Source organism: Magnolia sinica, chromosome 15 (assembly GCF_029962835.1).
Source record: "Magnolia sinica isolate HGM2019 chromosome 15, MsV1, whole genome shotgun sequence".
NCBI lineage: Eukaryota > Viridiplantae > Streptophyta > Magnoliopsida > Magnoliales > Magnoliaceae > Magnolia > Magnolia sinica.
In genome coordinates this window covers 64,376,271-64,391,056 of record NC_080587.1, presented here as the reverse complement: position 1 = coordinate 64,391,056, position 14,786 = coordinate 64,376,271, and positions in this window count along the sequence as shown.

Below are 14,786 nucleotides of genomic sequence, written 5' to 3'. Positions count from 1 at the left end.
AAGTAGGAATTAAACCACGATCAAGAAGTACCTTCATATTGTGCTTGCTCATGTGGCCTAGGCGTGCATGCCACACACGTGCAGGCATAGATTTCACTATAGACGGTATGGTTTCACCTGATATTGTGCTCTTGATCAATTTGCAAAGGTTTTCACTTTGCTGTGCCTTCATAATAGTGAGTGCCACGTTTAAAATTTTTTTAAGACACTTTCATACTCATAGAATTTTCATCATAGTGCCTCAAGAGCTCCTAGAGTTATCAAATTTTTTCTAGGTCCGGAACCTGCCTCACATTGGTCAGAGTACACTCCACCCTCATCAAACATTCTTATTCGGTTGGATACAAGTTTAATAATCTTATAGGCATGATCGTTGTCCATATGCATCAGGCCACCATCATATTCATTGTATGTGGTGAACCAACTTTGATGAGGACACGGGTGATACGATGCTCCCATATCTAAAATTCACTTATTATACAAGTGTCTGACCTTGGAAACAGACAATATGTCACAATCGCTCGTCTCTTTGCTTGATTTCACTAAATTGGCCTTCTTTGTGAATCATCTAAGTTATCATCTTTCTGAATTTTAGAATTTATGCAATTCCTCTTCACATGTCCCATCCTATCACAATTCCCACACTTCAACTTTCCTTTGCCATTCAACTTGAACATCGATCGCAACTTCCCATTCTCTGCCTCAGATGATCTCACCCTACTAACTAGTGCACACGTAGAAGTGCCTTCCCCACCATTATTCATTCTCTGTTACTTCGACTGAAGGGCCGAGATAACGGTATTAATGTTCAAGATATCCCTACCATGACACAAAGTATCCACTAGATTCTCGTAGAAATTTGAAATGAAAATTAACAAAATTAGGACTTTGTCTTCATGTCGGTTTGCAAAGTAGTTTGTTGAAGACGTTGATGTGTTCAGAGAGATCTGATCCTTCTGCCATCTTTTGAGTCTACAACTATCACTTCAGATATAAATGGTTGGAGGGTGACTTCGTCATATAAATACTCTCTAACTTCACTCATAGGCCCTCGACAGTCGTCTCATTAATAACATTATAAAGGACTTTATCGGTTAAACACAATTGAATTGTACTAATCGCCTTCTGATCAAGTTCATCCCAATCATCTTCTTTCATTGATTCAGGATATTTCGTTTTACCAATGAGTGCTCATGACACTTCTCGCTGAATTAGAAGGGCTTTCATCTTTTCAAGTTCAAAGTTATTTTTTCCTATAAATTTCTCCATCTCAAATTTCACTTCGATCCCTTTGATTAATTCCATGTCTTATATTCAATTTTAAAAAAACCTAAGGTAAATCTTACGCTATGATATAACTTATTATGCGCAAACGTCACATGTTAGGCGCTGAGGCAACCCTATAATGAATCAAACACGCAATAAAGAAATAAAAATTTTAAGTAATCATAGAGAACACAGAGATTTTACGTGGAAAAATCCTTATTGGAAAAAACCACGGCACCAAGTGACGAACAATCCACTATGAATAGAAAGTTACAAGAGATGGAATTAACTTACAAATTTGAAAACCCTAGTTTTCTCCCTTTAAAACCCTTTTTGCTCTCAACGTCTCATGTATTGCACTCTTAGAACTCCCTTAGAATACCCTAATCTCGTATTAACACGACTTATATAACCCACTTACAAAATTAGAAATAAAATAACACACTTTATACAAAAGTTGCACAAATCGTCGATCGATCGACACCCGATGTTTGATCGAATCGAACATGCTTAAAAATGTCCAAAGAGTAAACTCAAATTTTCAGGATTTTCTTGATCAATCGATAGTCTATTTGATCCGATCGAAATCCCATGTTTCAACATCCGATTGAAGCCACTCAATCAACAATTACTCATTATTTATGTTAGTTATTTTACTTTTTAATAATTATTTTTAATGAAAATACAAATTAGAGAAAAAAAATATTTATTTTTCACATAGCAACTCTAATATTATCATGAGATTTTTACCACAAAATTCCTTAAATATTTGCTTTGTTAAAAATTCTTTAGGAGTTATTTATTTTCTTATTTCTCACTGTTAATGATGGTAAACAAGTAATAATTACTTTTTAACTAAGCATCAAATAAAAGAAAATTATCTTTTTTTAATTACGCTCAGTATCTGTTGTTACATTCACCAAATAAGAAAGGATTGTGTTTGATTAAATACGTGGGCACAATTTGATGTAAGTGTCTGATCCACTCCATCCATCAGTTTTACCAACACATTTTAGGGCATGAGCCCAAAATTGAGGTAGATGGTAAGCTCACGTGGACCACACCACATGAAACAAAAGGAATAATGACGTCCACTATTGGAAGTTGAAACATGGCTCATGGCTCACAAGAATGTGTATCTATCATTCAACCTATGCATTGGTAGGTGTTCAATTCTCACTATTTGGTATGGTCTGGTCCACTTGCGCTTTGGATTTGACTCATCTTTTTGCTAATGGCTAAAATGAGCAGGTGAAACAGGTAAATGATGTGGATCAAACACATAAATAAAGGAGAGCCTCGCAAAATTGAATAGTATGATTTTTTTTTTCCCCCTAATTTTAGGGTTGTAGCCATCCCAATACCATAAAGGAAAAGCTGGGCTCGGTTCAGCTAGCAGCCTACCTTTGCTCGAGTTTGACTCAGCTCGTCTCGGTCTTCAAGCCATACTGGTTAGCTCGGCTCATTCGGTCAGCAGCTCGGGCCGAGCTTAAGCCGAGTCCAGCTAATAGAACAAGAACACCTGAGCACCATCTCTTCCTAAAAAAATTTCATTAGAACTCCACTAAAACTGATATTTGTGTTTTCCCATCGTCCCTGTTTGTGTGAACTTATGAGCCAATTGGATATCAAATAAACATATTTTCTTGTACGAAAACTTGGTCTCCCATTACTAAAGTCTTAGATAACAGATTTTCTCCTATCAGGCCTTAAAGGTTGATGAGAGAGGCGATTGGCCATTTTCTTCTATTCTAGTTTTGGAAACATAGCATCTAATGAGTAGAATTGCATCATCATCTACTCCAATATGAGATACGTGTCCAACATTTCCATGTGTCAGCGAGCGCGTTTCAGACGTGCACTACAAGGGAATGCAATTGCATTTCCACCATTCCACGAGCCATTTTTTTCCATGAAAAAAAATAGGATTCATATATGTATCTAGAGCAATCCAAACCGTTCAAATTGTGGGCCAGTTTAGATAGGAATAATCTTATAGTCACCTTTACTTCAATACATTATACAATATCAATGCACGAACGCATAAAGTTGGATATGTTTGAATTTTTATTCTTTTTTCTACATTGATCTACTTTATAAATGGGGACCACACCACTAAACGGTTTGGATTGAATCATTTGTACACCACGTATTCCATAACTGTGTGTGCATCTTGATACATATGCTCACCTAACATCAAGAAAAAACTTTACGAGGACGTTTACCTTGCCTTTCGGCTGTCTTAGTTGTACTTGTACCACTTTCCCAAACCCATTTATTGCCAGGAATTACAAAATATCGTGGTTTTAGTTTAAGATGAAACTGGAAGCGGATTGGCTGGTGTGCCACACACTAGCTATATGGCTGGTGTATTGATGTCAGCAAGTTCCGTGGGTCCCATCATGAGGTATATGTTATATCCAAACTGCCCATTCATTTTGCAAGCTTGTCTTAAGGCTTGAGCCGAAAAATAAGACAGATCTAAAATCAATTGGACCACACTGCAAAAAGTAGTGGGAGATTGATCGTCTACCATTGAAACCCTTTTGGGGGTCACAAAAGTTTCGGATCAATATGATTTTTTTTCCTTCTTCATCCATGTATTTGTGACCTTATTAACAAATTGGATGGAAAATAAAAGTTATGGTGGGCCCTACGAATTTTTTAACAACGAAAATCATTATCCTAGCTGCTATTTTTGGTGTGGTCCATTTGAGCTTTGGATATGATTTGTTTTTTGTATACTGCTCTAAAATGATCTATAAAATTGGATGAACGGTGTGGATATAATAAATACATCATTTTAGGGCCCATATAACTTTGATCTCCTTTGAACCATTCATACAACTTGGAGCTTGATGAACTCCCGTGCTCATCTTCGCACGACACGTATCTACACCAGCTACATAGCTGGTGTGTGGTACACCAGCCAATCGGCTTCCAATGAAACTATATTTTTTAGTAAGGTACTTAAATTGAGCTGAGTTGAGACAGACCCAAGCGAGTCCATTTGGGTCGAGTTTTGAGTCGATCCAAGTCAAGCTTAAGATAGATCGAACTCCATTCGAAATATTTTTGAGCTCGATAAAATGGCTCAACTTAGCTCAAATTTAATTTCAAGTCAAGCCAAGTCAAGTCAAACTTTTTTTTTATAAAAAAGATGAATCAGGCGAATGAACCAAACTAAGGTCAATGTCATGTGGATGTGATTATTTTGAATTATCAATATAACGAATGATGACTCATTTACCATTACTTACAAAGGTATATTAAAAGTTAAAGGCCTTAAAACTTTGTCTTATTATAAACAATGCCTAGGCATTTTAACATTACATGGAGATGCTTTTAGAGGGAGAAAGTCATCAAGTTGGCCTCATCTACTTTTTCTTTAAAAGTAGGAAAGTTGTGAACTATTGGCCCACATCGTATGTGAATAAAACATCCAACCCATCTTACATTTGCAACCCATCATGGTGATAAGAAAAAAAAAAAAAAAAAACACCGGATGGGCCATTCTTTAATTTTAATATTTTGAGGACATATCTTTTGATTGGAATGGACATATCTTTTGATTATCTAATAATATTAGTGAAATGCATCTATTGTACGGTTTGGATGTTAAACACATGCCACACAGGCCCACAATTCTTGATTCTCTATTTTTAAAAGAAAAATTAAACAAGGGTATTAACGTAAATTTCACCCTTAGTTTTAGACTATTTGGTAAAATTCCAAATGGCTGAGGAATTTTACGGCAAAAAATCCCTATCATCATCGGCCAAATATAAAACGGGCGTTATAACGGAGTTGCAGCATCAACAGTACCTACCGTTCTGAGCAGCACACCGCAACAATGAACCTCCTTAGCGAGTCTCCTTTTCTAAGTGTAAGTTGTAATTCTCGCGCGTATAAATTGAAGCTGTATTCGCAGTACACGTGCAACATGGCACCCTTGTTTGAGATCCGGGCAATCATCATCTGATGCAATGATCCAAGTATCAGACTGGTCCACTCATCAGGCTGCCGCATGCTCACGACGGATGGTCCGGTTGGCCCATTTGATTGGTGGAGCTTATGAAGCTAGGTAGAGCCCACTATGTTATTTGTGAGAAATCCACTTGGTTCATCCGTTTTTCCGATTACGACATGAGCCCAAAAAGTAAGGCAGATTCAAAACGCAGGTGCATCACGTCACGCGACAGCAAACGCTTAGTGGGGAAATGCCTGCTCTTGAAACCTCCACGTAATCCACCGTATTTTTATATGGACACCATTTGGCTAGTGGTCGGTGCTATGTGGACCCCCACCATGATGTATGTGTTTTATCTGCACTGTCCATCCATTTTGAAAGATAATTTTAGGGATTGATCCAAAAAATGAGTAGATCTAAATCTCAGGTGGACCACACCATGGAAAGCAGCAATTATTGAATGTCCACCGTTGAAAACCTCTTAAGGCCACTGTAATGGTTATTTGACATCTAACATGTTGATTAGGTCACACAGACTTAGATGAAGGGAAAACATATATATCGGCTTGAAACAAAACTTTTGTGGCTTACAGAAAGTTTTTAATGATAGGCGTTCAATCAACACTGTGCGGTCCACCTGAGATTTGGATTAACCTCATTTTTGGGTTCATACCATAAAATGATATGAAATAATGGGTGGATGGCATGGATGAAACACATACATCATGGTGGGGCCCACAGAGCACCGGACCACTAGCCATTGACTAGTGTAAGGGGTAGTAGCCAATCCGTTTCCATTTAAATGCTATCCATACTGTCTATGAGGTCATTTTAAATCATGTTACAATATGGGCTAGCTACATCTAAAACTTAAGTGAACCATATAAGAAAAAATAATGACAATTAAATGTCCACTGTAGAAACATTAATAGGGCTGCAGAAGTATTAGATTAGGCTAATATTTTTATATTTTTAGTCCATCTCCATACAAATGGCCTTATATAGGGTATGGGTGGCATATAAAATCACAATGGGCCAAGGAAGTTTCACTGGTAAGCATTTTTCTATCCACTTTCTTCTATGGTGCGGCCCACTTAGAGCTCATTCAGTTGGTGTACAAATATCCCTGACCCATGGTAAAACCATAATAATTATTTATGTAGGCTGTTTGGGAAGAGTGGGAGCTACACTAAACAAAGAGGGCAAAACTCACCTTTATTCCATTATTAAAACTCTATGGCCTCACTATTATATATAAGTCATATACACAATGACCATTTATTTTTTCAAATCATTTTAAAATATGGGATGGGCCAAAAATTAAATGGACGGGACCGAAAGCTCAAGTGGACCACACCACAAAAAAAATAATGAGTTTAATGGTGGGTCCACTTGAGCTTTGAATCCATCTCATTGTTTGCTTATTCCCTGAAATTTCCTCACAAAATGAATGGACAGCTTGGATAAAACACACGCATCATTGATAGGCCCGCATGACTTTACCTCTTTTTCTTAAGAATCAAAGATGAAATTAATTTTAGATCTACCTCATTTTTTAGCCCGCGTAAGATAAGGACAAGGGATGAATTTCTCACCGAAATCACGGTGGGCCCCACCTAACTTAACGCAAGAAGGCTTTCAGGCAATCCGCGTCCTCCACATTTCTTGTGCCCTTCATGGCCAGTGGTAACTGAAACGTATATGGCACGTACCACGTGGCTGAGAGGTCACAGTAATGCAAAATGAGGTTGACGATATGATTCACATCACAATCATTTGGACGGCTCTGAAGCCCTTTACGTGTACCCCGGGTTGAACTTGTACAAGGTTTCCATGGTCAGCTTGAATTCCCCGTGTTTAAATTTTCAATGAGACTTTTCTTGGCTACTTTGCGTCGCTTGTGAATTTGATGGTTTTCTTCGCATCACGCATGCAAATCCTAAACGTATAAACGAGATCCGACCGTTCAAAAGGTTGACCTGGCTATGAACATGACGTTACATGAAATCAGCATGGGCCATTTAAAACGTGCAAACGTGTGAGTGGACTTGGACCGTTGATTAGTTTCCTCCAACTATTGTGTTTTTAGTGGCCTACCTTGATGAGCGGTCAGGCTTAAAATAGATGAATGACCTTGATCTCATGTACGTATAGCAAAATAGGAGCGTCTTAATCATTGATCTTTAAAAATAGAGGACTACATTCTTTTGCATGTGAACGAAAATGCCGTTTGTCATGCTTTCCATTAACAAAAGAAATCTTTCGTTGTCGTTCTACCAAGAAGTATACAAGTGGGTGCACATACGAGTCCAGGCCGTTCATCTGGTGGGTCAGAGAAGTTGCAAACATGGGAAGATCCTAACCATGTGAAGTGCTGCAAAGGGATGGTTAAGAATCGAAATGATCTCAAAGGAAAAAAAATCCAACGGTTGATAAAGTCTGGGGTAGTCCAACCAGTTCCATTTTTTGAGTTGGGGCCATCTTCTATTTTACCAGAAAAATCAACGGTCTAGATCTAATATATGACTTTAATGTGCTTCGTTTTATACTGAGGTGTACCATCCTCGGTGTCCATTCGTTTTTATCTTTATTGCAAATGTGAAAGCGGAATCCCTGTGTGAACAATAAAATAAGGGTAATTTCCAACTGTACGACCCATATATGGCACACCAACCTTTTTAAGCCCACTTGCTTTTTACCTCCCAAGAATAAGGCCCAGCTAAACAGCCCCATTTCTCAGGTCGAAAATGCCCCTGTTTTCCTTCCGGAAGCGGATCGCCTGGTGCGCGAAGACGAGCGTTGATGCTCCTTGAAGTCCGAGTTGTGCGAACGGTTCAAAAGATATCAATGTCACATGGGCCCCACAGTTATGTATTTATTATATCCACAACGTTCATCCATATTTCTAGATCATTTCGGAGCATTATCAAAAAAAAATAATCATATCCAAAGATCAACTGGACCACACCACATAGCCGCGGGAAAATGGATGATCAACTTGACCACACCACATAGCCGTGGGAAAATTTATTTTCTTAAAAATTTCGTAGGGCCCACCATAACATTTATTTTTCATCCAATCTATTCATGATGTCACAAAGACCTGGATGAAGGGGAAAAACAAATTTCATAATGATCCAAAACTTCTGGGGCCCCTAAAATGGTTTCAGTGGTAGATGTTCAATCCTCCACTGATTTTTAGAGTATGGTCCACTTAATAGCTAGATCTATCTTATTTTTCATCTCAAGCCTTTATTCGAGTTCACCAAATATATGGACGGTTTGGATATAACACACACCTTATCATGGGACTCACAAAAAGCGATGGGGATTATAACAGGAAAAAAAAAAAAAGAAAAAAAGCCAGCAAATCGATGGACCCGATCGACTGGGTCAATAGCTACGGATTACAACCGTAGCGAAATCCGTAGCTCTGCAGTACAACAGTACGCGTATTTCAGCCCGTAAGCAGCACGGTGAACTGGGTCAGTGGCTACGGATTATAACCGTAGCCATAGCCGTGCGGTGGAAATCACCACCATTATAGCTATTATTATAATCTGTATCTCTCACCTCGACTCGCCGGCTGTTTTTTTTTTCCCGTTGTAATCCCCACTGTTTATTGTGAGTCCCATTATGAGGTATATGTTATAACCAAACTGTCCATCTATTTGGCGAACTTGTATTAAGGCTTGAGACGAAAAATCAGATAGATTTAGCTATCAAGTGGACCACACTGTAAAAGGTAGTGTATGATTGAACGTTTACCATTGAATCACTTTTAGGAGTCACAAAAGTTTTGGATCATCATGAAATTTGTTTTTCCTCTTCATCTAGGTCATTGTGACCTTATGAATAGATTTGATGGAAAATAAATGTTATGGTGACCATGAAATTAAGGGGATTGATTGTGAAATGCATGAAAATGACTGTGAAGTGAAGGGGAATCGCCAGGATTGATTGTTAAATGCATGGAATTGACCGTGAAGTGATGGGGAATCGTCGGAATTGACCATGAAATGAATGGAAATGATCGTGAAGTGAAGGGATTGACCGTGAAATGCATGGAATTGACCGTGAAGTGATGGGGAATCATCCGAATTGATCGTGAAATGAATGAAAATGACCGTGAAATGAAGGGAAATCACAGTGAAATACATGGAAATGGCCGTGAAGCCAAACGGAATTGCTAGAAATGACTGTCAAATGCAAGGAAATGACCGTGAAGTGAAGCGAATTGACCGTGAAATGCATGGAAATGACCATGAATGCAAACGGAATTGCCGAAAATGACCGTGAAATGCATAGAAATGACCGTGAAGTGAAGTAAATTAACCATGAAATGCGTGGAAATGACCGTGAAGTGAAGAGAATTAACCATAAAATGCATGAAAATGACCGTGAATCAAAACGAAATCGTCGAAATTAACCATGAAATGCATGGAAATGACCGTGAAATGCATGGAAACAACTGTGAAGTGAAGGGAATTGACCGTGAAATGCATGGAAATGACCGTGATTGCAAACGTAATTGCCGAAAATGACCGTGAAATGCGTGGAAATGACCGTGAATCCAAACGAAATCACCGGAATTGACCGTGAAATGCATGGAAATGACCGTGAAGTGAAGTGAATTGACCGTAAAATGCGTGGAAATGACCGTGAAGTGAAGGGAATTGACCGTGAAATGCATGGAAATGAGCGTGAATCCAAACAGAATCACCGGAATTGACCGTAAAATGCATGAAAATGACCGTGAAATGCATGGAAACGACCGTGAAGCGAAGGGAATTGACTGTGAAATGCATGGAAACGGAATGCAAAGGAATGGAATGGAATAGTATGGAATGGAATGGAAAGGAATGGAGTGGAATAGACTAGAGTGGAATGGAATGGACTGGAAAGCAATGGAAATGATCGTGAATCCAAATAGAATCGCCGGAATTGACCATGAAATGCATGGAAATGACCGTAAAGTGAAGCGAATTGACCGTAAAATGTGTCGAAATGACGGTGAAGTGAAGGGAATTGACTGTGAAATTTATGGAAATGACTAAACGGAATCGCCGGAATTGACCATGAAATGCATGGAAATGATCGTGAAATGAAGCGAATTGACCGTGAAATGCGTGGAAACGACCGTGAAGTGAAGGGAATTGACCGTGAAATACATGAAAATGACCGTGAATGCAAACGGAATTGCCAAAAATGACCGTGAAATGCATGAAAATGACCATGAAGTGAAGCGAATTGACCGTGAAATGCGTGGAAATGACCGTGAACTGAAGGGAATTGATCGTGAATCCAAACAGAATTGCCAGAATTGACCGTGAAATGCATGGAAATGACCGTGAATGCAAATGGAATTGCTGGAAATGACCGTGAAATGCATGGAAATGATCGTAAAGCGAAGCAAATTGACCGTGAAATGTATGAAAATGACCGTGAAGTGAAGAAAATTGACCGTGAAATGCATGAAAATGATCTTGACGTGAAGCGAATTGACTGTGAAATGCGTGGAAATGACCATGAAGTGAAGGGAAATGACAGTGAATCCAAACGGAATCGTCGAAATTGACTGTGAAATGCATGGAAATGACCGTGAAGTGAAGCGAATTGACCGTGAAATGCGTGGAAACGATCGTGAAGTGAAGGGAATTGAACGTGAAATGCATGGACATGACCATGAATGTAAACGGAATTGCCAGAAATGACCATAAAATGCATGAAAATGACCGTGAAGTGAAGTGAATTGACCATGAAATGCATGAAAATGATCATGAATCCAAACGGAATCACCGGAATTAACCGTGAAATGCATGGAAATGACCGTGAAGTGAAGCAAATTGATCGTGAAATGCGTGGAAACGACCGTGAAGTGAAGGGAATTGACTGTGAAATGTATGGAAATGACTGTGAATCCAAACGGAATTGCCGAAAATGACCATGAAATGCATGGAAATGACCGTGAAGTGAAGCAAATTGACCGTGAAATGCGTAGAAATGACCGTGAAGTGAAGGGATTTGACCGTGAAATGCATGGAAATGACCGTGAAGTGAAGCGAATTGACCATGAAATGCGTGGAAATGATCGTGAAGTGAAGGGAAATGACTATGAAATGCATGAAAATGACCGTGAATCCAAACGGAATCGCCGAAATTGACCATGAAATGCATGGAAATGACCGTGAAGTGAAGCAAATTGACCATGAAATGCGTGGAAACGACCATGAAGTGAAGGGAATTGACCGTGAAATGCATGGAAATGACCATGAATGCAAACGAAATGGCCGAAAATGACCGTGAAGTGAAGCGAATTGACCGTGAAATACGTGGAAATGATCGTGAAGTGAAGGAAAATGACTGTGAAATGCATGGAAATGACCGTGAATCCAAACGGAATCGCCGGAATTGACCGTGAAATGCATAGAAATGACCGTGAAATGAGTGGAAATGACCGTGAAGTGAAGGGAATTGACCGTGAAATGCATAGAAATGACCATGTATCCAAACGGAATCGCCGAAATTGACCGTGAAATGCATGAAAATGACCATGAATCCAAACAGAATCATTGAAATTGACCGTGAAATAAATGGAAATGACTGTGAAGTGAAGGGAATTGACCATGAAGTGAAGAGGAATTGTCGGAATTGACCGTGAAATGCATGAAATTGACTGTGAAGTGAAGCGAATTGACCGTAAAATGCATGGAAATGACCATGAAGTGAAGGGAAATCGTCGGAATTGACCGTGAAATGAATGGAAATGACTGTGAAGTGAAGCAAATTGACCATGAAATGCATTGAATTGACCGTGAAGTGAAAGGAATTGATTGTGAAATGCATGGAATTGACCGTGAAGTGAAGGGAATTGACCGTGAAATGCACGGAATTGACCATGAATTGAAGGGAATTGACCGTGAAATGAATTGAATTGACCGTGAAGTGAAGGGGAATCACCGGAATTGACCATGAAATGCATGGAATTGACCGTGAAGTAAAGGGAATTGACCGTGAAATGAATTGAATTGACCGTGAAGTGAAGGGAAATCGTCGGAATTGACCATGAAATGCATAGAATTGAGCGTTAAATGAAGGGAATTGACCGTGAAATGCACAGAATTGACGGTGAAGTGAAGGAAATTGACCGTGAAATGCATGGAATTGACCGTGAAGTGAAGGGGAATCACCGGGATTGACTGTGAAATGCATGGAATTGATCGCGAAGTAAATGAAATGAATGAAATTGACCGCGAACTAAATGAAATTGACCGCGAAGTGAATGAAATGGATTTTTGACCATCGACCTGATGGAATCTTGGAAAATAACCAGGTTGGTTGGCTAAAGTAGCTTCTCCTACCCTAAAATTATATAGGGTACGTCAAGTAACTAATTTTGATTTAGAAAATATTCTCGTTAAATGAATAAAGAAAGAAATGAAAAAAAGACAGAATTTTTTTTTTTATATGCTTATATATACATATTTATATAAATATGTATAAGAAAAGAAAGTAGGTAGAATAAAGTTCCCCACGTAGAAAAAAGTGCATCCATAAAACAGCTTGACCCGGTCGGCCCCAACTCGCTGTCTCACTATCTATTTGTTTATCAATGGCTAGTTATTACTACGGTTATAATCTGTAACCATAGGAAACCCCAGGTTTCAGGCATTGCTTTTTTGAAAAGCAGGGGCATTTTCGTAATGTGAAAACCTGTCCGTACATCCGGGGATTATTATTGGGAGGTAAAAAAGCAAGTGGGCTTAAAAAGGTTGGTGACCCATAAATGGGTCGTACAGTTGGAAATTTCTCAAAAAATAAAGTGTTTTCACACTGGCAACGGAGACTCTTGGGAATTCAGATTGAGAAGGAGACGCGTGGCACAATTGTCAACGTGGCATGCGTGTACCTGATCTGGACCATTCGTTAGTTGGGCCCACCCTTGAACATAACCTCGTACTTAAACAGAGCCTGCCCAGGCATGAGGTGGATCACACCAGCATGAAGACTGATCAAGTCTTTATTCAACGTACATATGCCACACCTGATTAATGTGATCTGTCAGTTTAATTTCTTTGTATACTGTGGCCCACCTGAGGAGTGAAAAACAACTGACTTTTGAGACAAGATGTGATAATTGTTTCCAACTAGATGGAAAGTTCAGATCTCTCACACGTAACCTGCATGTGTAGTGATGTGTTGGGAGCTATGGGCCCCACCTTGATGTATCTGTTTTATATCCACGCCGTCCATCCATTTTTTCAGCTCATTTTAGTCAAGAAACCTAAAAATATAACAAATACTAAGATCAAGTGGACCATACCAGAGGAAAGAGTGGTGATTAATTGAAATTTCACCATTAAAAACTTCTCTGAGGCCACGAAAGTTTTGGATCAAGCTGATATTTGTGTTTTCTCTTCATCCAGGTCGGTCAACGTGAAATAAACATTACGGAGGGCCCTAGAAAAGTTTCAACGGTGGGTATCATTATCCCCGCTGTTTCCTTTGGTGTGGTCCACTTGAACGTTGGATATACTTCATTTTTTAAAATTTGTACCCTAAAATGATCTGGAAAATGAATGGACGGCGTGGATATAAAAACATACTTCATGGTGGGCCCCACAGTGCCCAACAGATCACCACACCACCTAATCCGCATCCCATGTATACATGCTCCTTGTCGGTGCTGATTATGCAAGTAATGTTCGAATACACCGGTGTATGTGAAACTTTCACATACAACAGTTTCTTACAGGCGAACTTGCACTTGTTTCTAATATCTGAAACCGTGGGTGTAAACCAGGAGCGTCCATTCTTCAGCCTTGCTTCACCGTCGAAATCAGCGAACGGCCCATGGTCTAAATCGATGTACATGCGTGGCTCACCTAATCAGTGGATTGTTCCGATTTTCTCTCCAGATGATATTCCTGTCATGGGCCACCATTTTCACGGCTCGGATGATACACCAAAGTGACACGTGTGCATAAAATAAAACCTTGTGTGTTAAAGTAAAACCACACAAGTTCACCTAACGCCGGTGCAACAGCTCATCTACCAGCCACGTAACATGCATGTGTGCCAATCCGCATCGTTGTAGATAGACCAGCATGAGGATGGATCGTGAACCGGGACCTAATCATCCTAACCATCTAAAATGTGATCATCAAACGGACGGTTAAAAAGAACGAGATCAGTGGTGCTAATTTAACTATTGAAATCAGATAGTTAAAATCACCCAGACAGTTTGAAATTCAGGCTATCCTCTATCCACAATATGGGCCACAATTTGGACGATCCAAATTTGAGATGCATGTGCGTCATGTGTACGGACCAAACGTTTGCGATGGATGGTCAGAAACAACCACATGAATTGTTAACATTTAATTTTTGAATTGGGTGGTTAGGATCATCTGGCCAGCATACAACATGGAATCCAAATGATTAGTGGCCCAGATCTTACTGTAGGTACGTTATTTCCAAACTTACTGGCATTTAGCTTCTTAGATCATTCATGAGATTTCTGTCGTTGCCTGACCAGAGTCGGTTTTTC